This window comes from Cygnus olor, chromosome 6 (genome assembly GCF_009769625.2).
Source record: "Cygnus olor isolate bCygOlo1 chromosome 6, bCygOlo1.pri.v2, whole genome shotgun sequence".
Lineage (NCBI taxonomy): Eukaryota > Metazoa > Chordata > Aves > Anseriformes > Anatidae > Cygnus > Cygnus olor.
In genome coordinates, this window is record NC_049174.1 from 4950788 (window position 1) to 4976838 (window position 26051).

Sequence of the window (26051 nt, forward strand, 5' to 3'; positions counted from 1 at the left end):
CTCTGCCTGACGTGGATACTGGGAAGGAACAGCACAGGCAGATTTCTTCATTACCAGTCCTGCTCTCCACTTCTATTTCCTCTTATTTATATGCTTCTTTATTCTTTCCTTGTAAATGAGCACCTTCTTGCTCCCCCTTCTTCCTTTGAAGAATGCTGCTGTGTTCCTAGATGGAACGCAACCCCCTTGTTTCTGAGAGCACTTTAAATAAGTAAATTATGTAAATAAAAGTTACTCTGTATGATCAGATCATTAACTCAGGCTAGGAACAAGTCAAAGGAAAAGTCTGCCAGAGGCGAGCAAGACTGTGAGTAGTGCTTTTAACTGGAGAAAGCAGTGTGCTGCCTGTTAATTTTGCCAGCATTTTGGGGCTGGTATCTAAAATTACCAGGCAATCTTAGTAAAAATCTCCCACTTCATCGGTAAAAATTTTTAGAGCTCTTCTGTTTTCTGTAAGGCGTCTTCAGGCTGTGGCTTCTGACAGGAGCTGTTCTCTATTGTCAGCCAGAGACAAAAATAAGGGGGAGACAGGAGAGGTGGAGGACAGGGGACGTAAAATGGGAACAGAGCAAACTCATTCCAGCTTTGCATGCTGTGTTCAGTACTGATGTCCTACACTGTGGGACAGTAACATTACATCTTTGATTTGCTTTCTCAGATCTGTAAAATGTATAATGTGGGAGCCAGGGAAAAAGTACTGACTGCTGCCCTAGCTTTGTGAAACTGCAAATTATTCACTGTTATTGAAAAGTTACTTAGAAATTATAAAAAGATACTCAAAATGGCAGGGAAGGCAGGAGGTATTTCTCATTATTTTGATTTGTCCTTTTGTTAGATCAGTTAGCACTTCTACTCAAAAGTAGCTCCAAAAGGCAGTTTGACATTATTAAGGTGCCTTAAATCCTGGGAAGGAGAACACTTTAAAATAACTACTTTTTGTTTGTTTGTTTGCTTGCTTCTGCGTAACACTTTAAATTTCCTCTTCCTTCCCTGTCCTTGCTTTCCCAAAGATGAAACATGGTTCAGAGAAACCCAGTTACAGTCGTCTCGGCCTCCTTGCGTGCTAGTTGTCTCTGCTAGCCTCGGGTAAGGGTTACATTGCTGATTAAAAAAAAAAAAAAAAGCTAAGCAATGCTGGGAGTACATTTCAAGAAATATCTGATATCTGAGTCTGCTTTCTTAAAAGGTCTTAAACTTATGTTCTGCACACTGAGGTTTCTACTCTTTTGGTAGTGTCTTACATTGTTTCACATCTTTTATATAAAAATATCAAAATCTGATCTAATTTTAAGGCATTTTACACTGAATGTAGATATTTGACATTTGTTTGTTTTCTCAAAAAGCATGCATAGTGACTATTGAAGTCTAAATTGATACTTCATCTCTTTTGGTAATTTTCTTTAACAAGGTAAATTACTGCATTGTAGTCTGACACGAGATTGTCTCCTAGAAGATTTTCCTTAATACCACTTCTTGGTCAAGCTTTTTTTTTTTTTCTTTTTCATAGTTTTTTGCATTGGCCAAAATAGATCTGATGGAGGGAAGGAAATCTCATTGCAATGGAGGAAGATAAGGTAAAAATGAATATAAATGTAAGGCTGCCACTTAGGGCAACATTGTCACATGAATACAAGTGTGCAAGTGCAGAATACATGGACATTAGCAAGTCATAGAATGGGTTCATGGGATCATGGGCAGCCCTATCTTCTGATCACCTTGGCAAGAATGTAATAGCTAAAGGGATATATTTCAGAATTTCCAGTCACTGAGAAGACAGGAGTACAGCAAGCTCATTGTGCCTTGTGCTACACCAGATGAAGAAGACTAGGAATATTTTCTCAGCCAGGGTTTTTTGGGGCTCTGACTGAACTTCATTAATGTTTTGGAGTTCTGTTATGTAGCCCCACTTCTACTGCTGAAAGTACAAGTAGAGGGTATTTTAGGCATTATGTAGGACATCTGACAGGCTTCCATGGCCTGTTTTAAACCGTTACGTCATTCTCATAAAAGTTTCCCTGAACTTATATTGTCTAACCCCGTTTATGAATCTTGAACTGGGCATAAATTTTAGATGGTTAGGAAGAATTTGTAAATGATTTAATTACCTTTTAGCCGCCAAAGCATTGCTGAGCATTGGCTGCATGGTCTTGTGCAGACAACCACAGCTGCAGGGCAAGCGAGGGCACCCAAACCCTGATATCCTTCTATTGCCAATGCAGTAAATGTCACCAGAACCTCCCAAATCCTATAAATTAAATTGATAAAACACTTCTGTAGGGAAATCTGTCTATCTGAAATTCCGATGAACTCAAAACCTTCTGAGAAGTATGTGTGATCTGAATTGAATGGATGCAGCTTCATCAGTGAAACTTTGAAATCAAGACAAAGCCATAATATAACCATTAGTTTTCAGAAAGCATTCCCCGTTGTATATTTTAAATGCTAATTTTAATCACTATAAGAGACATCTAAACTAGTCATGAAGCTTCAGTCCTCTTGAGAGCAATAGGATTTATGTTGTAGCCGCTTGTCTGATGAGCCTCCTCAGCAGTTGTATGAAGAAATGCTTAAATGAGGAAAACATATTTTGGCAGCTTGTGACTTAGAAAAGGTTTCCAGCTGTTCCTTTGAATTTAAAATACTAAAGAGTAAGTTTTAAGGTCTTCAGGTGTTTGTTGCTACAGAAGTCATTTTTTTCCTCGTCCTACTGTATGTTGAGGGCACTAAAGTAATCTCTGGTCAGATAAAAGAAAACCTGGGAGTGGGGATAGAAAAGCAGTGTAAGAAAACTAAAAAGTACTTGTGCGTACCATTACACCATATGGGAGAAGTCAGTGTGAATGTTCCAGGAAAATGGGAGGTGGTGTTCTTGGCTGTCACATGTACATGCATGAAGAAAGCATTCCCTTTCTGTGCTACCATTTTTATCTTCCTGTAACTGCTGTCAGCTGTCTTTATGGGTTGCAAAGGTTATACTTGGTCCTGGTTGAAGTGCTCAAGATGTTATGTACTGAACACCGTGCTTTGTGCATTCAAAAAAGCTTACAGGGAGCATAACAGTTTAAACACCGGTGGAACCATCAGAGGTGTAAGGACTAATAATTCAAACATTACCAGTAGTTATGTCTCTCAGGTGTCATTTCTGAGCCAACGTCATCCTGATAAGTAAGATGTCCAGTGATATCTAACAGTCAGATACGCACTTTCTATAGCTACCTTGAAAACAATTTTCCTTTTGTTTATTTTCTTTAGACTTACCCTGCCCTGTAGATGACAGATTTCAGTTTTCCCTTTCAGATCCAATTCTAAAATATCTGATAGGAAAAAAAAAAAAAAAAAAAAGATTTGTTTAATCTCTTACAAATAGCAGTCTAATTATTTCTCATTGATTTCTCTTCTTAACAAGACAAACCATAACGGTGCCCAGAAAAATCAGATATACAGAATAGTACTGTTTGTTCTTGCTTTCAGTCTGTAACATGTTTCTTAATACTAATTCATAATGCTGCTTTAGCATGTGTAGTCAGGGTCAAATGAGTTCTGAAAAAATCCCATTAAGCCTTGGTAGCAGGATAACTGCTAATCTTATGCCATAGATGAATTGATATAGTTGAAAGGTAGATTAAAAAACTAACAAAACACCATGTCAGAGGTTTTTGAATGGACTTGACTATGTAAAACATGGTAAAGCGATGCAGATTATGGACTAAACCAAGCCTGATCTGTTGAATTTATTAGCTATGAGATGAAAAAAGCTGGAGTGATGTGTTTGATTACAGTGTGCAATTCATCCAGTTCAGTATTGTCTCTTTTGCTTAGGCATGATTGTGTGGTGAGACGCTAGGCTATAATGACATTCATGCTGTAGGAAATGAGAAAATGGAGATGTATAGTTTCTTTTAAAGCCCGAATTTACTGCTGCATGCGTACAACCCTTCTGAGGATGCCTCAAATCAGAAAGCAATCTCTATATTTTTCAGCAGAGGGCTATTTGTATTTTAATACACAGCAGTACTTCGGAGATTCACCCAGGAAAAGCTGCTTTGCAAATGTTTATTAGGCATAAACACAGTTGGTAAAAAAGGAAAGAAAAAGGAAAAAGGCAAGAAAAGAAGGGAAATGAACTCCAGGAGGAGAGAACTATCCAAACTGATGACATGAATAACAATTTATTTTTTTTAAAAAAGAAAGTACGCTGAGTGAAGAAGCTTTGGAGATAATGTTCTTCAAATGAACTCAAGTGTCATAAAATTGTGCCAGGATTGCTCAACAAGGACAAGTTAAGTTCCTCTTCAGAGTGAAGTTAGATAAAATTTGGACACTCTTAGTATTTTTAATTAAAAAAAAAAATGTTTTGTGCTTGTAGTTGTGCAAATATGTAAGCTCAAAAAGGCATCAAAAATTCCAGTCAAATTGTAAAAATGAAATCTCTTTCACAACTCTAGTCATGAATGACACTTGAAAATGAAAAGTTTAGATTAATATTTAATGGCCAAAAGAAATCTAGCTGAGGGATTAGTAACATGACAAGGGTCATACTGGGTCTACTTTGCCCAATATCCAGTCTCTGACTGGTGCCAACAACAGATGTCTGGAGAAAAGGCAGAATACAGTCATTACCAGTCTTCCCGGGAGAAAAAAAGCTTACAGCTTCAAAAGATATACAGTTTTAGGAACTTTTCACTCTGTAACTAGTCACTGCTTTGTGAGGGGGTAATAACAAGATGCTCTGGAATTTGAGTATGTAAATTATTGTAAATTGGCTCAGATTGGTTTTGTTAGATGAGCCACCTGCCTAGAAGAGGAGAGGAAATGCCTTCATATTCACTCAGTGCACAAGCATGCATCAAGTAAGCTTTCCATTTGTCAAAAAAAAAAAAAAAAGGAAAAGTATTTCAGTTCCTTTTTTTTTTTTTGTCTCCAAAACCAGCCCTATTTTGGAAAACTGAGGCAAAACTATTCCTTACAGAAGGTGTAATAGCATAGTAGATTCATATGTTTTATATTCATTGTTAGAAAAGGTGTCTGCTCAACTTGAGTAAGAGAGAGACCATTTGAAATCTTAAATTTTCATTTATTCAGTCTGGTTTCAGATTAGCTATCAGCAATTGAGCAATTGTTAGATATAAAAATTGGGAATGTTTTAAGATAACTGCAAAGTTTTCCAGAGATAAAAACACTACAGAGGAAGCATAAAAACTGCAGAGTTTGTTGTTGTTTTAAATAAAAATAAAAGAATTGCATTACATGTATATCAACTCTGATCATTATAGCAGTGAAAGTAACTGGTTTGAAATGTGTATTATACAAGTCCCAGCAGGCATATGGTCCCTTGATTATTAACACATTTGCAGATTATATGTAAGATTAAATAGAAGTGACCATGCCCTGTCCATCTGTCTGAAAATCCTCTAAGAATTTAATTTCACAGTCAATACAATCAATATGCATTTTCTTGTATCTTTTTTTTTTTTTTTTTTTTGTATTTTCTGTGGATGTTAGAGATGTTATAATTTATTTGTAAACCCAGCTGCTTTTAAATGGTTCTGTCTGGGGCAGGAAACAGTATGCCTTGGATTTTAATGAGTCTTCAGATCAGTTTTAAATGCCCTGACTTCTGTTCTGCCTTTATCAGTTACCTTGTTACACTTTTTTCCCCATCCTTCCATCCTCTGCCTGCTTAAAATATCATAACTGTACAGTCACACATGGTTTTTCCTATTTAAGACACATTTATTTCCAAAACCTATGAACCACACTCTGGGATACTCTAAGATTGAACTGAATGTTTTCTAAAGCTTTTATTATGGCATTTCATTTCAAACATGCCTATAAATCATGATCTGCAGTGCTTTGAAACTAAATCCAAAACCTGCCACTCTCTGTGATAATTTTGCAATTTATTTAATGTTGCAGAGAGCTTATCTTGCACAATCTTTTCTCACAGTAAAGCAAACAAAAAATGTAAAATTTGTGGGTTTTTCAAAAACTGCACATATTATAGTTACTTTACTACTGTGGTATGTGTTAAAAATGCATGTCATGAGTGGTAATACAGAAAACAGCTAACGAAATTTCAGAGATACCCATTGTCAGCAATGATTTAAAACAAAAAATAATTCCAAGTCCAAACCAACTTTTGCAATTATTTTTATAAAATGATGATTTAATGCTAGACCTATTTATCTTGGAGCTGTTTGAAAATATTATTTAAATGTAGAAACTGCTTTCCTTAAAAATCTAATACTTTAAATACTGGGAGTTGTTGATGAAAATATATCAAGGCATTGTGTTTTGCAAAATTCTGGGATTTTGTTTTGCCCTCGTGAAGTTAGTTGGTGATAGCAATGTACTGTGTTAGAATATAATAATCAAAAGCAGGAAGGTCTTCATTGTTGAAAAAAATCTTAGTGCTGATACAAACACTTCATCTTTTCAGCACCTCATTTTCATGTGCATAGCATGCTGGGGCAGGTATGTTCTGGTACTTGTCAGATGGTGCTGAATTCTGTGTTGTAGTAACTCAGTAACTGAACTACGTTGTTTTTAAGTCATGCTTACAAATACTGTAGGAATATAGCAATAATTCCAAATGTTCACTTTGTAGTTCCAAAAGTGAAAAATGTATTCCTTGCATATATATCCTCATCTTTTATGGAAAAGTTGAAAATATTTTGCTTAAAAATTAGTGCAGTTATTGGTCCTATAAATTCCAATGATATTTTTCCAGCTCTGTGGCTGTTTCTCAGAGAAAAATCAGTGTAATCAGTCCAATGGATAAAGTTAGTAGCATTATTGTTTATTTCCAAGTTTATGTATGTTATAATTGCCCTCTTCGTTTATATTCTGTTTTGCAGACTGTTGTTATACAGTCTGATTAGATGTGAAAAGGAAGTACATGCTGAGCACTACATTCATAATTTTGAATAATTAGTACTCATTAGCCAGGCAACGCTGCAGCTGAAGCCCAGGGGATGAGGAATGAACTTTATGGGTGATGGTGGGTGAATGCTTACTGCTCTGAAATGAAAATGTTCAGTTCATGTCTATTACTTTTTGCTTTCATAAGAACTAGTATAAAATAGAACTGAAAATTTACTCAGGTTTGCCTCTGATCAGACTTGATTTTGTAATTAATCAGATCATTTGCCTGCAGTTTTCCCTTACCTATTTTATTGAACCTGACTGAGGAACACTGATGCTCAGTTTCAATTATACGTACCAGTTAATCAACACAAGTGCTGTTAAGATCAGGCACTTTGTCTAGATGTAAAATGTATAATTACTCACTTTGATGTGATGTTAATCTTCTAATCTTTGCCCCTTCTAAAAACAGTGTAAAGGAGGATGTACTTCAAAATTTGTGTGGAAGAACACTTCTTGCACCTTTTTCTCTCCTTTTCCTTACCTAATTTCATCCCTCAACCTCAGCTTCCAGACTATTTCCCAAATACTTTGTTTCTAAAACTGTCAAACCTTGCAAATCTGTATGTCCGGCGTTACCCTGTAAGTCCAATAATTTAAGCTGTTTGGACTCTGTGCTCTATCATACAGCTTCCTGTTCGGCTTCAAAGAACAGTTTATAGTTTTACTGTAGTTTATAGCTTCACTTCTGTTACCAAATGATTTTTCAAAACACAGGATGATTTGGCTGGTATATATGTGCTCTGCTGCTTTTAACTCTAATACTGATCATTCTATACACTATAATGACATAATGAAGTAATTCACTACATGCTCCAAAATACCGAAATAGTTTCAGAAACACAAAATAAATCTGATATCTGTCAATTGCTCAGCTTTCCCATCCCAAATAAGCGTGGAACCAGTCATTTCTATGAACTCATAAACAGGATAAGACAAATGGAGGGTTTTCCTTAAGTAACAAGCAAAGGAAGCATCCTGCATGGTACGTATTTCCTGTTTCTGCTTGTGAATTGAAAGTGATCCATTGCTGGAGATCGATGGTAACCGTGAGGGCACCAAAAGCAACAGAAGTTGCTTTTCAAATGGGTGCTTGGGCAGTAAAACAGAGCAATCATAAGTAATCACTGAAGATATAGTGTGATTCAGAAGCTCTCTGTATGTCTCTGATTTTGATGCCACACTGAGCATGTCTGCTCAGGACTTAGGATTTTATCTATCCAAAAATGAATAGGAGAGTATTGCAATGACTACTCTGTTCATGCAGGAATAGGAGTCATTTGCCCATGGATTCTTTTCTAGTGTAATTTGGCATCCAAATGACCCAAAGCTAGCTCCTTATTTCCAAGGAATAGTATTTACAACAGTCCTTTAGGTGTAAGATGTCTTTGGGCACTGTTGTGCATGGAATGGAGAAATATAGCTTTATAGAAATGATCTGGGTAATGTTAAATTTCTGCTTGTTGGCTTCAGTTAGCATTCAGTTTTAAAAACTGAGTAAAACACTAGAAAAATGGTTTTAAAATAAAGTACATCAGCACTGTTTCAAAGCAGCTTGCAACGTGTTATTTGAACTTGCTGAGAGACATGAATAATTATTAATTGTTGGGTGGCTAGAATGTTTGCTGATTGATACTCATCTAATTGGGTTGCTGATTAACAGATGATCAATAATCACTCGACAACTTAACCACTCAGTACAGTGGTTAAGTTAATGTTACCTGACATCCTCCTAGTTATTCACATGAAACAGCTCTTCTGTTGCAGCTGCTCTGTGTCTCCTTGCTAGCATTCTGACTCTCAAAGGGGCCTAAATATGTCAGGAAGAAATTGTTTGGGGGTAACTAATGTTTCTATAGAATTAATGTACTGATAATCTTGTCCTCGATACTGTTAGCAACACTGCAAAAAGTCAGACCGAGTTGTCATCCTCATCATGACTGAAAGTTTGTTCTTTCAGTGCCAGCAAGGTACCTGCGAGACTGCTGTCTGTAATGCAGTGCCTGCAGACAGCATCATAACCAAGACAGTGAAAAGACAATTTACAGCACATTTATGTAACTTGAGATAGAGCATCTTTGGTATCTGAGGATCTGATTGCAATATTTCATGCATACAAAATAATTTCTAAGGCAAGTTGTGCAATTGGCTATTTCTAGGTGCTTCTTGGCATTGAAAAGTAGTGGTTTATGGTAGCTACTGGATTTCCAGGTTTTGTGGGGTAGTGTGAAATACCATTTTTTTTTCAATTTGGGTATTGGGAGGATAGCCCTGGGTTGGGGAAGCTGTGTAGGAATATAGTAACAGCATCAGAATTCAGCACCATTCAGTGGTCAGTGTCTGCTGGAGGGCTTGGGGAAAGGGGTGATTAAAAAAGGCAGTGTGGGAGGAAACAGTCTGTTGTGCTGTGGTACAAAAGCACTATCTAGGAAGGGCATATAGGCATTTGTAGGTGTGAAGGATGTTTTGCTACTTATGTAAATTAATAAGGAGTTAATGTGCAACATGAACAAGTACCTGGTGAAAGTAATTTTCTATCTTTTCTTAAACTGTGTACAAGTTTATAAAGAATATACCATTAAAAGACAATGTATATGTTGAAATTTTTAGTAGTGGAAATACTTCTGAAATTGCTTATAACAAACTGGAATTGATAGTATTAGAATCAAAATCTTTGTATCACTTGTAAACCTTATGGTATCAGCATTGCAGCAGTACTGTGCAACAGATCTTAACATAGTCTCAAAACAAATACAGAGACTCAGGAAAATATCTCGGTCTGTCTGTCAAGATTATTTTATATTATAACATCTCTTGTCAAAATGTTAACAATATTCTTCAGATGTATTCAGATGCATTTAATTTGTTCCTTAATTTTGTGTTTGTTTTTTTGACTAAAACGTTTTCTTTAAATGCACCAGCTCTATTATTGCTTTACAAATGAGCTCATTCCACCATGAGTTAATTTTATTCCTAGTTCAGTATTATTTCATGCCAAAAAATTGGATTTATACTCTGAAAATGATGCTGCCTGTTACTTGCTCAATTCCCAATCATGTTCAGTTTGATGCTTTCAGGCCATGATGTGATTGGAATGTGCCTGTTTGAAGTTGCTTGTTTCATGCCACAATAAATACGTCAGCCTTCATCTGTATGATTCCCCAGTCTTGAAAACTGCTTATGCCATTTGATAATGCTTCTTTCTTTCATCTCTTAATAGTGAGGTCTTTGTGAAACTTATAATACTTAAAGGTGAAGTTCTTTTTCCACTAACTTGTTGTTTAGTACTGAAATAAACTAATATTGGCTACTGCATTTCTACTGAGGACAGAATAGAGGGGCTGCACGCAACACCTATACAGAAGATGGTTAGCTTCTGGATAGACCCTGCAGCTTTCACAGCAGGTATAGGAGCAGTGTGAGCATGAACTGAGAGCAGAACTCAAACTCCCGTGGTTTTGATGAACCTTTATCTATTGCTGCTTCTACCTGCCCTTTCCTGTTTCTTTTCACATCTGTATTGCCCCAGTTGTCTTCTGTCCTCTCGGAAGAACAGGGAACACTTTTTTGGCTATTCCTTTCTATCCTTTGTTTTGCTGTCCTTAAATTCCTTATTCTGCCTCACTCTCTCAGATTTCCACCTGTCGCTTTTCCACTACCTCCTTACAAACAAAAAAAGAGGAGTGAAAGATCCCACAGTGTATGCCTTGCCAGCTCAGATTGCAAGTCCTTCAGGCCAGGGTGGTCTTAGCTATAGTACTTATCAGAAGCAGCTTAGATGAACTAGAAGCATCACTATTACAAAAAGAATTTATCAAGTTGAGAGGCCTCTCCTCCTTCTCCTTGACCTGAGCCAGCCTGTGGACTGAGATAGACTTGGACCTATCTTGTAATGTCAGCTGGAACATTTCTCTTCATCTGGAAAGAGTGGTTCTCCAGTCTTTAATTACAGCAAATACTTGGCCTCTCAAAGCTGCCTTAGAAGTGCAAAAGAAGAATTATGGAGTGGATTTTCCTCGGTCAGCAGGTGCAGTAGCAAAAGCATTTAGGCTCTTTGGAACAGCAGAGTTGGTACAGCAGCCTTTCAGGGAGCTCGTTTTTGTTCTCCACCTGCAGGGGAACCAGAGAGGGAGACAGCCCTGGGACCTCAGCAGGCGGTTTGGGAGCCATCTGGGATTTTCACTGTTAGTGGGGCGAGGTTGTATTGAACTGCCACTTGTACACACTTGTTACTGCTGCTGTTTATAAATCTCAATGTGAAAATATTTTCTGTAGAAGCTCTAGTAGTATTTTGTAAGAATGTAGAAAAATCTGTAGAGAACCTCCAGTCAGATGGATGTTTGATAAAGAAAAAATGAGATTACTATGTTGAACCATAACTCTCATAAGAAATACAGGCAATACATCATTAAACCGAATAGAGATGAGCTGTGCAAACATGAAAGCCATAAAAATATTGGATAGTAATGGAAAAAAAAAAAAAAAAGAAAGAAAATTAATAGGCATAGTCTGGCTCTCAGAGGTGCTCAGCACTTCCATCAATCAATGTCAGAAAATCCTGCACTGTTTGGCATCTCTAAAACTGAAGTCAATAAAGGCAGCAGAAAATTGACATGTTTGTGGTAAAAAGGCTTAGACCTAATTTTCAAAAGTCAAAGAATGTGAAATAAAACAGCCAATCAGGTGCCCTGCTAGCTTCTGCATGTGAAATGGCTGCCATACTGCTGCATGCAGATTGTAAAGGTGGGGTTTCAATGCTTACAAATGTAAGGAGACAATGTTCCTTCAATAAGGTTACCATGTGCAATATTATCACTTCATGATTTGGAAACAAAGGTGATCTCATTTCCCTGAAGTAGGAAAAGAAAAATCAAAATCTTCAGGAATAAACAAAAACAAAGCCAATAAAAACAATAATATCACAACCAATATGGTCAAAGAAGAAAAGATGAAAAGCATCAGACAGCATAGAAGCGTTGAGTGGTGTTTTTGTAAAATTGTTTTTTCCACCCTCAAAATGACATTTTGGGGCATTAGTAAGTTAAATAATAAAACTGAGAAGTGCAGTAAAAATTAAGTTATTCATATAACTCCAGGATAAAAAATTATTAAGTAATAAGGGAATTGTATTCATTTTTTTCATTATTTTATTCTTTTTCTTTTCTATTTTTAAGGGGAAAAAGGTATTAAGGAACACAGTATAATTTTGTGTGTAAGGAAGGTATTAATTTCCCAGTCTTGCCTTAAGACTAATTATTCATTTCTCCCAGTTCTGGGAACAGCGTTTAAAAAAAAAAAAAAAAAAAAAAGGACTAATTCTATAATGTAAATGATAAATGAGTTAATGAGAAGATGAATGAATACAAGTTCCAATTCACATAATTGCTGTAGATTATTCTGTAGAAAACGCTTAGTTATCAGAAGTACAAAGATAGTCGTACTTTCCCATGGGATCTTTTTGAAATACTTTTCACCTGTTTAAGGATAAACCAAGAGACTATTTAAACCTTATTCCTATAAGGGACTTCATCTCTTTTTGCAATATATAGAATGTCTTTGGACTCTTTGAAGACATGTATTTTACAACTTCTTGAATTGAAATCAGAATGAATAAGAAGTTAGTGGTAAGTACTCTTTTTAAAATAAATTTACTTATATTCCCTGAGTCCCACATCTATCTGATCTGCCCGACCTCTAGCACTGTAAAGCTGCTAGTTTCAAAGAAAAAATTCCTTGTGACATGAATTTATATTTATGGGCACTTAAAATAGTCTAGTGGTCTCATTTTATTTTCAATTACACAATAATGCAGATAAGCATTAAATCTTTTGATTAAACAGAAAAAAATAATTAAAAAATACTTATGGTTAAGTCCTAATAAGGACCATAACTCCTGGATAAATTATGAAGAAGGTGCTCAAAATTTGAAAGCACTGGTTCGGAAAAGGAGAAATGGAAGATATTTGCCAACAGGTTGAGACTTGATATAAATTGCACAGTAAAACTATTCTGTTCTGACATGAATCACTGCAACTGTCTGAAGAGCAAGCAATTCATTACAGTTAGTGTTTAAAGACAGGTATGTACTTAATGCATTATGTATTGTTGGTTTTGTTTATTTGTGTTTGAATATCAGATATAAAGTCAGTTGTCTTAATTTATTGCTACTTTCATGAAGTTGTAGTTTTTTGCCCCCTTCAAGTTTAAATGGTTTATGATTGGCAGAGAAAATACTTCACTTTTTTCTTTGGTGTTTATAATCTCTTACACATGATTACTGAGACGTATTTCATTATTTTTATGGATGATAAGAAACACAGTTTTAACAGTATGATACCCAGGAATTAAATCATTGGGCATGAAGTGTTGGCACTAGTCAGTACCTAAGGTGAAGAGCAATGGTATCAACACAAATCAGCCCAGCTACTTTGATGAATCCCAGATGATGCTAAATAGATTATTTTCTAAAAAAAAAGAAAATCTGTAAACTCAGCACTTATTAACATCCTCTTCTCCCCCACACATCCCAAAGAGGAAAGTTTTGGAAGGAACTCTGTATTATTGCTTTTAAGGTGGAATATGAGACCATCTTTAAACTTTCTCTGGTTTATCCAGATAGACTAAACATAAAAAAAATAAAAACTTTTTTTTTTTTTATATGTGAAATGCTTTTAATTGAAAAATGCATTATATGTCTGTAAAACCATTTAAACCTAATCTGGTAAAGAGAAATTAGTGTTGAAGGTTAATGGGGAAATAATGTCAGACTCAGAGTTGACATCCCAGGTGTAGACGTGTTCTGAACATGAATGTATGGAACAATACCAATTTCCTGAAACGTGTCAGAGGTGAAAAGTTGTGGTGGGAGTGATGTATATCGACCCCAACTTGAAAAGAAAACAATTGTTAATGAGCACCTCTGTGTGTTTTTTGTTGTTGTTGTTGTTTTGTTTTTGTTTTACATGAAACATTAAATGGAAGAGGTGAAATGGCAGCTTCTGAATGATTTTAACATGGCCAGATTAGATAACTCAGCTCTATTAGGAGAGTGAGTTATCTAGTTATGACTGATGTTGACTCTGGAAGTGTTTTCTGCTGCTAAAGTCTTTTAAAATCTTTTAAACCCGGTAAATCTTCAACCACACTTAGTAACCTTCACTGTCAGAATGGGGTATCGGGTTAACCAGTACCTGTTAATCTCAAATGCTGAGAAGGTTAAGTAAGCCTCAGCAAAATGCAGCTGCTTTAAGTGACCATAGTAATAGAAGATGGACTGGAAACTTGGAAAATGAAGTGTTTTGAGTTCAAGTGGACCTTAGAAAATGTCAGTGATACAAATTGAAGTGATACTGATTCAAAATGAAGAAAACATAAATCTCAGTAAAAAAGTAAAATGCAGTGAGGTCTCTTCCTCAGGAGAGAGACCTGTGACTTCAGGGTCAATTATGGCTTGTACTAAAAGCCTTTCGTTAACTATAAATAAAAGTATCGTTGTAAGGGATGGGGATTCAACTGGATGTGATACAGCCATGAGAGTTCTGAATACCTTAGACTGTGAAAACTGGCATATGTGATGGTCACTTCAAGATTTTTGATCTTAGTACAGTGCTTATGGTTATCATTGCTTTGAAGCAATAAGTGAACAGAGCTGTTGCCTGAAAAGAAAGGACTCTGCTGGTAACAGCCTGTCTTCAGGAAGATCTTGTATAAAAGATGCACTGAAAGATTTGAGTGACAGTTTTCTGAGAATTTTAAGGGTCACTATATCCATAAATGATGAATTTGTGAACTGGAAATTACCCCAAAAATAAGAAGTATTAATATGCATAGGGAGATGACTTGTAACAGACATGCTTACAGAAGTATGTCTGTTAAAAGTATATTTTGACTATAATAGAAAGGAGGAGAAGTGAAATGCTTTTTAACTCTGGAGGTGAGTATCAGAATGTTGCTGTTGCTCAGATCCTTGTAATGTTCAGGGAAATAAAAGGACTAAACAAAATAGATGAGCTGTCGGAATAATTCATGCTCTCCGAAGCACTAAAGTAGAAGCAGTTATCATGACTGAGACAGGTTAGATTGACATTTGAAGTATTACAAAAAACTGTTTTGTGACAGTTACAGAATATATGCTGTAGATGATCCTGAGAGTGCAAAGAAAAACACTGACACTTGGCAGTAACATCGAGAGTAAAACATGAGGGTGAAAATTACAGGAAATAAATCTGAACACAGGAATGATATATACTTATTGTCTGAAGAACAGGAAAAGCTATGGATGTTGATAAAAAGATGAATTTTGGACGAAGAGGAAGGTGTCAGTATTCTGTGAGTATTAATGAGAGAAGTAAAGTAGGCAACAGAGTTGTTGTAGCACCCAATCCTATTACGTCTCAGAAGGGATACCGGGTTTCTTCTGTGCAAAGGGGCCAAGCCTAAGAGAACATTTCAACATCTTTGTGCGGGTGCATGTAGAGCAGCTATGAAAACTGGAGAGGTAGGCATTTGTTCTGAAAGGTCCCAACTACTACTTGTATGTAGTTGTTTAGAGCTGTTGAAATTGGCAATCTTTTTCTTTGCATGTCTATATGCATTGGTTTGCTCCCATGTGGATTCTGGATTGCGATTCAGTGTATTTTACCGAAAACTGTAAAAGGCAAACACAGATATCTTATGATTACAGGAAAGCTGTTTATAGGAAGACAAAGGAAGCACACTGAGCTTGAAAACAGATGCAGACGTTATTTCAGTCAGCTTGAGCTCATAAAATGTTCATGCAATATTAATCAGAATAGTAGCTTCTACTAAATACCAGAAATGAACCTCTGTGAGGAATATCAGTTTTTCTTCAATGTAACTGTCACTGCTGTAACACTAAGATCTTTATAAAATAGAAGAAAATAAGAATTGAATAATTGAACACTTCCAGTATATATATTCTTTCATCACCTTTACTTGATAGCTTTTATAGTTTTACAGTAACATCTTAAAAACTTGCCTTTTATAAATATAACAGATTAGAATGACATTTGGTGCTGTTACATTGCTGGTCTTTTGTTCAGGTGCAGTAATTTCACCAAATATTCACTTTAATCGGTGTGCGCATATATGGAGAAAAAAGACTACAGGGAATGAGCAGTGTGTCACCCATATTTTAATTCTCATATAGATCCAAATTTGCACTTAAAATATTGCTTGAAGTTCTAATGAAATTGCTTTCAATTGCCCTGATGTATTAAGCTATTTTTCCGTGGTCAGAACTTTACTGATGTCATGTTTTATGGTATGTTGTACATGTCTAGCAAAATCAGTATTAGAATGGCTGAACAGCTTATTTCCATTAAAAAAAAAAAAGTCACAGCTTGGTTTGACAGGTCTGTCATTACTGTCTGTTTGCAAACAGTTGTAACTTCACATTAATGAAGTTAAAGTTTTTAAGGTTTGACATCTGTAACAGGTAATGTATGTGGAACTTTTGGACAGCTGTATTAGCCAAAATGCTTTTGGCTGACTGGATTTATTTTTTCAAATCTGACTTTTTTAGCTGAAATATTCTATTTAGGTAATGCTATAGTACTATGTCAGGGAGAAAAAAGCTAGTATGTAAAAAAAAAAAAAAAGTCAATTTTATGGTACAGTTATGCATAACGTAATCAACATTCACAAAGTTTATATTACATATGAATGCATTCTCCATGTTCTGTTTTACATGAAGGCTTTTTTCAGCAAAAATCACCTTTATGTGTACATTTTGAACTCAAAATCAATTGGTAGAAATTGTGATTGCCCATGGAAAAGAAATGCAGTCAATTCTTGCAAAATGCATTTGAATTTTAATAATTTAGACTTAACCATCTGTAATTTTAAAACCAGACTTCCTCCTTCTGAAAGGACTGAAATGCTCTATCGGTAGGCTTGACAATTCCATCCTATGTGCTTAGAAGTCAACTTTGATTTTCCTGGACATGTTCAAGAAATGTTATATATCTTATCTTATAAATGTTTTACTGTCTTGAATACATTGACTGCTGCTGTCCCTCTGGAGTTGCATGCTGCTGCGTGTACTTGTCAGAGTAGTTTGATTCTCTATGTAGATAATTTGTAGGCTGAATCTACTTGCCCTGTGTGCACATGTACTGTACCAATAACTGTTAGTGGAAGAATGGGATCCACTCCTCTTTTAACAACTACTCCCCTATAGAAAGACTGCTAACAACTCAGATCTGCCAACTGAAACTGTGGCATGTAACGATTCACTTCAGGCAGAAGCTAGTTTGAAGTCTGTAAACAGTACATCTTTGCTGTTGGTTTGTGTGGACTGAAATAAATGAAAGAAAATTTCCAGGATGCTATCATTGATGTCTAGTCTGGAAAGGGTGATGCTTGCACATCCATAGTATGGATGGAGAATTTTTGATTTCAGCTTTAGGAAACAATTTGTTGAGAGCAAGCGTGAGCAAGAAGCAACTATTTTGAGTCTTTCAATGAATGACTTGTGCAAAAAGTAAACTTAGGCAAAACTATGACTGAATTCACATTACCTCACTCATGTTTAAGCACTCCCCACTGACATCAGTGTGGAGTTCTTCACAAATACTGTCATAATCTCATGTTAAAACAAATATGCAGGTCATGAGTCCAAACACACATTAAATGTTAATATTCTGATAAAAAGGAACCTGTGGTTACCTTGCTAAAAATGATTAATAGACAAATAAGATGTGCTGTGAAAGCATAACACTTTTAATGCACTCAGATGACTGGAACAGCTTATAATACTGTTCCCGCAGAGAAAAAAATACAAAATAAAATTATTATAAGTAATGTGCCCATAAATTTATATGATATACTGTCCCCAACAGTAGGTGTAATGAAAAAAAAAAAAAACTCCAAAGGAATGTAAAGCCTTTCTATTACTTCAGTGAACTGAGTATAGATTTTGATGTAGCTTTATTTTCATTTGTTTTATGTCAGTGATGACAGTCTAAGGGGACTCAGGAGAATAATATAAATAATACATGATGCCTTTTTTGGCCTGGGAAGATAAAGCATACAAGAAATACTATACAATGTAGTTTTGTTTATAAGATAGCTTGGGTAAATACTGTTGATTTTATAATCATATTAAATGGCTATTGAAACTGGATAAGATCTGAGAAGTTAGGAAAAAAAGTTTGAGTTGCTGGTAGATATTTTGCATCTTTGACTTATGACTCATATATACATTTTTTCATTTGCCTAGGTCTGTATTTCTCTTAATTTCTTGGTTCCAGAGGATAGGATCCAATTTCATAAAATTGCAGTATTTTATCATTCACAGCCATAAGATTTATAGCAAGGAACAAAAAAATAATTTTAGGCTTTATAACTTTCATGCACTGCTATCGACTGAATTGGTCTGCCTGTAACCTGGTATGGTATGATGACAAAGTGGACAGTCTTTTTTTGTGTAGTGCTATGGTTTATGTATCATATAGTGTTGTAGTTAACAATAAATGTGTGCCTCTCTTCCTGAAATACTGTACCAGAGAGTATTTAGTTGGCTTTACTGGTAGAGTCAGAGTGTGTCATGGCAGAGCTGATTTGTGACAATATACTGACTTCTCCATTTAATCGCACTGTCAAATACATTCAGTCTTATGACTTTGTTAGAAGCCAATCAGAATTAGTTAAGGAACAGTCTGCAGAAATTCCTCCCTAGAACTGTGCTGCATTCCTAATGCAATGCAGCTGTACTTAAATGCAAAATACTGAATATTTTTAAATTGTCCAGTATATTAGCTTGTATATACGCCTTCAGTTCTAATTACTAGTGTCTATCTCAAATACATTTGCAATATCTAGAGATGTTGTGATAATTAGTATTCCATTTATTTTTTTTTAATGGAATAATACTTGTAATGGATGACAAAATTCAAATATAAATTCAGGAATGGCTGTTAGCAAAAGGAGATGCCTAAATTTTGTCACCTTTTTGGTAAATGCAATGAGCCTTGGTTTTTTTTTTTTTTTTTGTTTTTTTTTTTTTTTTTTTTTTTCTCATTGTATGGGAGGGAGGAGCAACAGTGAGCTGCTGCTAATATGTATTGGCTTTGTCCGGTTGTTGGTAACACAGTGCTCCATCACAGCTATGTTTTCCATAAGATGACAATTTCCAAGTTCCTTTCTTTTGCTAGCCAACCTGTCTGCCACCTGCTAAAGTGAATTAAAGCAGGTGAAGTGTAAACTGCTTTGCAGCCACCTTCTGTTCTGCTAATAACTGGAAGTGATCATCAAGGTCATGTAGTCCCTGCTGGATTTTCAGAATCAGTTTGCTAATAGGAAAGTCAGAGACAAGTGTTCAACTGCTCTTTGTGCACTTAGGAAAAAACTTCAGTGGTTTTTAGGCTCATTTTCAAAATTTCATTTCTAACGTAGAAGACCCTGTCTGTCAATGCTGATGTACTGATTGCTCCTTCATTCCAAGTTTTAAAAGGTATTGTTTTGGAGGAGTGATTCAAGTCTGTTTGCTAATGAACTGCTTCCCTTTGTCTTTAAAATTTGGTTTCTGTATTTGTTAAAGAACATAGTTTTGAATCTCGTGACTAGAACTTAATGTGTGTGGAAATCAGATAAAATATCCTGGATCTGTTGAAAAAACTCTCAGTTAATTGAAGCCAACATTTTCTGTCTTCAGCACTGAATTCTCTCTTAAAGTTGCTGTAAGTTTTCATTTAATGTTACACATTTCAATAGGAGACAAAAAAAAGGGGGTGGGGGAATGTTGAATATTATCGGAGTTGTCTTTACATCGTGGAGGCAATAGGTCTTTGAGCTTTGATTTATTGGGTGGGGATCAGATTCCATCTTTCAACTTCTGTTTAGCTGTGTGAATTGTACAATACCTTGTTTCAGGGAAGATTTAAAAATACTAATCTTTGTTCCTTCATTCTTGAGGTATCCAATGTTTCTCAATGGCTGACAAAAACCTCTACCTAGCAGTTGGTATTTCAGAGTACAGCTTTTAATTGCAAGATATGGGATAGATTATTTGCTTATTTTTTTTCAAGAAAATTGTAGGACACCCCACAAAATATCTAACCTATAGAGGAAACTCTTACCTAATTATCTGGAGGCAAATCAACCTGTATATGTGCAAATTTAGATATATTCTAGACTTCACTGATCATACTATAGTGATTACCAATTACTGTACTCACTGAATTAATGAAAGTGCACTGCGTCTGTCCCTGGATTTCTGTTTTTCTTGCTGCATCCGTGGGTGACAGAACAAATCAAAGAGCTCATTAAAGTGTACCGCAAAGAGCAGTCAAAGTATGCAGGTTCTCAAGGGCTAGATGAATTTTTATTTTTTTTTAAATAAAAATAAAAAGTGCTATTCATGTTCATCTCAGCCTTTTTTTTCAGTAATTGAAGATTAGTTGCAACCTTTCCATAATCTCTAAAGCTTTCTGAAGCTTATGAATCCATTTCACTTAAGTAAAATATGCTGTCAGCTTCCAGTCACGTTCAATGCTTGGACATATTTACTATGGTTGCACATTTTATCCACTGATGGTGATGGGTCAGGGTGCAATTAAGCTTGTCTTCTTAGCAGTTACTGTGGAACCTGAACTCTATGCTGCCTATCATCCTATTTTAAGGTCCATTCAGGTGATCTGGTCATAATCATTGGTGCTGGGGACTGTTAGAAGTAGATCTGCTTTTAATATTTCTATACATTCGTAATTTGTCAGTCTGCTAGGAGAGAAATTAGGCCGCGAGGAAGGTGTGTTATTAATATGGAGCAATTGCAAGTGATGTCATAGCAAGCCCAGAGGAATGAGATGCCTGTAGGCAGCCTGTGTCATTTAACTGAAAGCTTGTCAAGCCTCTTTTGCTGTTGTTATAGTGTGCTCCAGTCAGTGTGAATTAACCTTTTTTTTTTTTTTTTTTTTTTTTTAATGCTATGCACTCTTCACCATTTTAACCATTACTAAGATTAAGAGGAAAATTAATAAGTGGAGAAAGTTCACAGTAAAGTGGTATGGAAATCATTGTAAGTCTGCATGTACAATATAGACAATTTATAACACCTGAAGTGGGAAACATTTGGTCTGGGGAGTATTTTCCTCAGGTTCATAACTATACACACATAAAAACCATTGAAAGATGACTCTCCACCAAAGCAGTCAGATGAAAAGCAATTGGGGTTGGCCACAGAATCAGTGAGGTTGGAAGGGGTCTCTGGAGATCATCTAGTTCAACCCCCCTGCTCAAAGCAGGGTCAGCTAGAGCAAGTTGCTCAGGGCTGTGTTCAGTCAGGTTTGGAAGACCTGCAAGGATGGAGACTCAGCCTCTCTGGATGTCCTATTCCACTGTTTGACCACCTTTGCAATGAAAAAAAGAATTGTTCTTTTTTTTAGGATCAAATGGATTTTCCCTTATTTCAGTTGTGCCCATTGACTTGCCCTTTCATTGGGAGACCAGACTAGTTCCATGTTCTTTATTGCCTCCCCTCTGGTGTTAGGCCCATTGGTAAGATCTCTGCCCAAACCTTCTTCTCCAGCCTAAAAAATCACATCCTCTCTTTATATGTCAGATGATCCAGCCCCTTAATCGTTTTCTTGACCCTTCACTGGACTCCGGTCTGTCTATGTACTGGGGCACAGCACTTCAGATGTCTCACCAAGGCTGAGCAGAGAAGGGCCACGGCCATCAACCTGCTGGCAGTTCCCCTCCTAATGCAGGCCAAGATGTTGTCAGCCTTCTTTGCCACAAGGGTGCATCGCTGGCTAATTTTCAACTCGTGGTCGACCAGGACCCCCAGTTTGTAGCCTTGTATGCAAAATTGATCACCCTCAATATGCTGGTGCATGGAGTTATTCTTCCCAAAGTACTGGACTTCACATTTTTACTGGTCTGTAGTTCCCATGTTGCCCTTCTTGAAGACAGTATCATTTGAATCCTTCCAGTCCTCAGGAACATCCCCCTCATTGCCATGACTTTTCAAACAAAAAAAAACTTTAAAAGTTATCTTTCCAGAAACCTAATCAGTCTTTGAAATTAAACTGAAGAGGTTTTTGCAGAGGATAATACTAGATCCTCTTCTCTCCCATCAATTGCTTCTGAAGGGAATCAGCAAATTATTGTGTTAAAGTGAAGCCTTGGAATGCTAATACAGAACTTCATTAAATTCAGAAATTACTCTGTGGTAGCAGAGTAGGTTCCTGTTAAATTTGCCGCAGTGGTGTTTTTTTTTTTTTGTTATGTTTTGTTTTTATTATTATTAAATAAGATAAAATCTCTATCATTAACAGAAGTTCTAGCCTTTGAGTAATATCCTTTGAGCTACTCTGGGCATGACACTCAAAGAACAGTTTGGAGCTTACTGTACTTGTTATAGTTACTTGTCAAATCCATTGGCCACAATTGCCTTATTATAAAACTCATATCTATATATATATTTTCCAAATGTCAGTTTTATGTAATAGAAAAGTATATGAAATATATTCATATTATGTAGTATCAATAACTGTTCTATGGTCTTAGCAATTTTTGCAAGGTCTACTATTAGGTTAAATCAATGGAACTGTGGCAGAATGCTTAACTATGGGTCTACTTTGCTATTTAAAATGAAAGTACAAAGGAATGTCAAGACAAATTTCAATGCAGTTTTTTTTTTCTGATCAGCAGTTTAGGATGCAACTCTTGTATTAATAACTCTGAATACATTATTGATGAGGAAAGGAGACTTCTAGTGCAGTTCTCTCTAAATGCTCAGTATAACTCAGTGTGAATTGTATTGCACTGGGGTTGCCCAAATCTTGAAACATCTGTTAGTATTTCAAGGTAAATAAATAAATCCCGATAGTGGTGTAAGCTGCATATGGGGCAGAGACTTCACAACTTTTTCACTCCTTTTTATGCCTATTTAGTTTCACTGGTGTAATACCTTTAGCTCTGCTCATGTCCTCAGTCTTAGAGAATCATGTGATTACAAGAAACTCCAGGATTTTTAGTCTCTGAAGTCTCTAGCTTTTCTGGTAGTCTGAAAAGAGATCAGAAGCATTGAATGCCTTTTAAGGTAGGGAAAAGCAAGAGCATTGCAGTAGAAAACTTGCCATCAGAAAAAAGAAAGCTGGCTAAATGAAGCAATATGCAGCTTAACCTACAAATATACAGCTTTGAGATAAAAGAACTGTTGCAGTTCCATAGAAGATACAATTTCAGTTCTAAGCAAATAAATGGCATCGGTCTGGAAGTCAAGTGTTTCTGTCGCTTCCATAGCAACTTTTTAAATGGCACTATTTTATAAAATTGTTGTTATAAGATGAGGAAAAAAATAAGCTCTGTAAAGGTCAGAATCCTTGCCAAGGATTCAAACTCCTGCTTAATAAATCTAACGGCTATGCTGAAAAAGGTATGAAAATGCAGTCTTCAGGCCCTGGTTCAGGAAGTTGTTTAACCGTTTCCTTCCTTGAAAACACACAGGTAAGATGGGATAAATATCCACAGATGTTGTATTTTTCTTTCAGTATAGATGTGCTTATCTCAAACACAAGGACTTAGGACTGGTTTTAGGTTTAGAGCTTCTCCTGTAGAGCTTGTAAATTTGTATTTGTATGTGATTGTTTTTTATCACTTAGAGTAATTAGGCTGTCAGGACAGACGACCACGCATTTACAACATCAATGCATTTTGATCAGTTCAATTTTTTTTGTGTTGCCCGTTGACAATACATGGGCATGAAGTAGTAAAGATCTGTAATGGCAAAACAGCCCAGCCAGCCATGCTTTCTTCTCATAAAACAAAAAGATTATCATCACTTCAGTAGTTACAGTCTGGGTTAGCTAGGAGCAGATGCTAATTTAAACATGATACTAATACAATCATAAGACCTAATAAAGTTGGATTCTGACAGTATAGTTGAAGGAGATGGAGTACTGAGAGCTCTGTATAGCACAACAGAATTGTGATATGAAGCTTGGGAGGGGGATCTTTGTCTTATTGTAAAGATCTGGAATAGGGAGATTTTCTTATTATGACCACAAACCTGAGTCAGAGGAGCCCTGGGTTCTGCACAAACAAAAATACTGCAAAAAAGGAAGTAGGCTTTGAACATAGTGATAAGAATACAAGTTTGGGTGTGGACAGATGAAGGAGTTTTAATTGATTAGTATTTTTCCTTTGTTTTAAAAATATATAGTTGCCCTGTAACCAGTGAAAACAAAGCTGATGAAAAGCAGCATTATTATTTTAGTAGACTTGTCACAACCAGCAAATTGCAGCAGAGAGTTGAAGGCTGGCATTTCAGTAGAAAATCTAGCATTCCTCCTAAACCTTACTTTTCTGATCAGCTGAAATCCCACGTTAATGAAAGGACAGAGAAGATGAATCCTGAACTTCCAAGGTATTTCCTGTTTTAGGTTTTGAAGCTCATGATTTTGGTTTCACTAAAGAAAAACAAATTGCTGCTCAGCTATTGAGTAGGTGCCATGAAATCTGCTGGTTAGAACTGGCAAAGCTGCTTACAGTTGGTGGAGTAAAATGCTTTTAAAGTAAATCAAAAGCTCAAAGACATGTTGCAGTATTTTGCAATTTCTATTTATATAAGTATATAATATATAAATGTTGCATTCCAAAGGGCTACAGTACAGTTAGGAATGTAAGTAAATAGTGTGTATTACCTAAATGTTTGCCAGCTGACTAAAGTGTTTTGTCACTGACTGAAACAGGCAATAGGGCAGTTGGAAATGAAATCAAAATCATGTTGTATGTTTTTAAATAGGGTTTGAGCAGTGCAAGTTTTGACCTTTTATTTAAACCTACACGAAGATTTATTGTTCCGTTGTTTAAAACAGACTTTGCACAGCTTTCTTGGTAGGTATTGCCTTCTGTTTCAGGTAATACATGATACCTATTTTTAGCCCCCACAGAGATCTGAAGTTATAACAAACCATTATCAGGAACAAAAAATATGATTTAGCCTTTATTATAGTCACAACTGAACCCCTACACTGTTTAAATAAACTTCAGTTTCATCCACTACTATAATTTAGATTATGGCAGAGGAGAATTCTGTTGTAAATTGTTTTTCTCTTTCCCCTGAGATATTGTTATTTACAAGCTTGTGAGAGTCCTTCCCTGTATTTATCTTTGCATATGTTTTTGCTTCTATACAACATTCTCTGTCAAACTGAAGGATGAGGAGACTGTAAAAAGAGATTTTATGCAATTCATCAAGTTATATTCTCAGTGTTTCAGGTCTTTTTGCAGCAACTTTTTAGTTTTTTTTTTTCTATTAGTACTGCAGATGTGACTTCATGTTTTACTGGGCTGAACTCGTGTGATCCAACATCTGTTTTGAACTAACAAAAATGCTGCAAAAAAAGGTTTCTTAATTTAATAACAGTGATTTCTATCAAAAGGTAATATATTTGATTGAATAATGAGCTCTAAAAAGGCTGGAAGGAAATTTAATTTCTTTTTGTGTAAACACAAAATTATGTATTTGTGTTCATGTATTAATGTTGTTTGGCCTACGATGTAAATAATGAAAAGTGATTGCTGAACTAGCACTTCCCCTAGCTGTGGTAGTAAGAATTCTCATGAAATGACTTAATGGCTTTAATGACAATCATTATAAGAAATTGTTAAAAAAAAAAAAAAGGGAAAAAAAAAGGAAAGAAAATTGTCAGTTAAAAAACAAACAACTGCAATTATGTGCCCATCCATCATTATTTCTGAAAGTTGTGTATATAATTATTGCGTATATAATTGTATAAACTTCTTGAATGTTCATAAAAATCAGCTTTTGCAAGATCTAGAATTAAGATGAACAAAACTGATTTAATGGGAGAAGAAAAGGCAGAGAAAAATCCTAAAACAAATTATTCCTGTATCTTCCTAATCTGCAGTTTTGCCAGTCCATTCCTGAGGTTCACACCTGTGTAAGTCTCGTCTTTTTCTTTCCTGCAATCATGGAGGAGTATGACTAAGGATAGCAGTCTGATATATCCCCCTTCCAATAGCTTTGTTTCCAAAGGAAATTTTAAACACCACCAAAAGCAAAACAGAAACGATCATCTGATGTGTTGAACCAACTTGACAAATGTCAATGGACATGACCTGGCAATAAATAGGCT

The 26051-nt window shown here is 35.8% G+C and overlaps 1 long non-coding RNA gene across 1 annotated transcript in view; it reads left to right on the forward strand.

Moving 5' to 3' along the window:
- Nucleotides 1-274: 274 nt before the first annotated feature.
- Nucleotides 275-26051, forward strand: part of LOC121072013 — a 104976-nt gene continuing 79199 nt past the window's right edge. Inside the window, exons 1-2 of the long non-coding RNA XR_005820935.1 lie at nucleotides 275-307; nucleotides 1508-1574. This is a non-coding gene — a long non-coding RNA (uncharacterized LOC121072013). The remainder of the gene's footprint in view (nucleotides 308-1507; nucleotides 1575-26051) is intronic.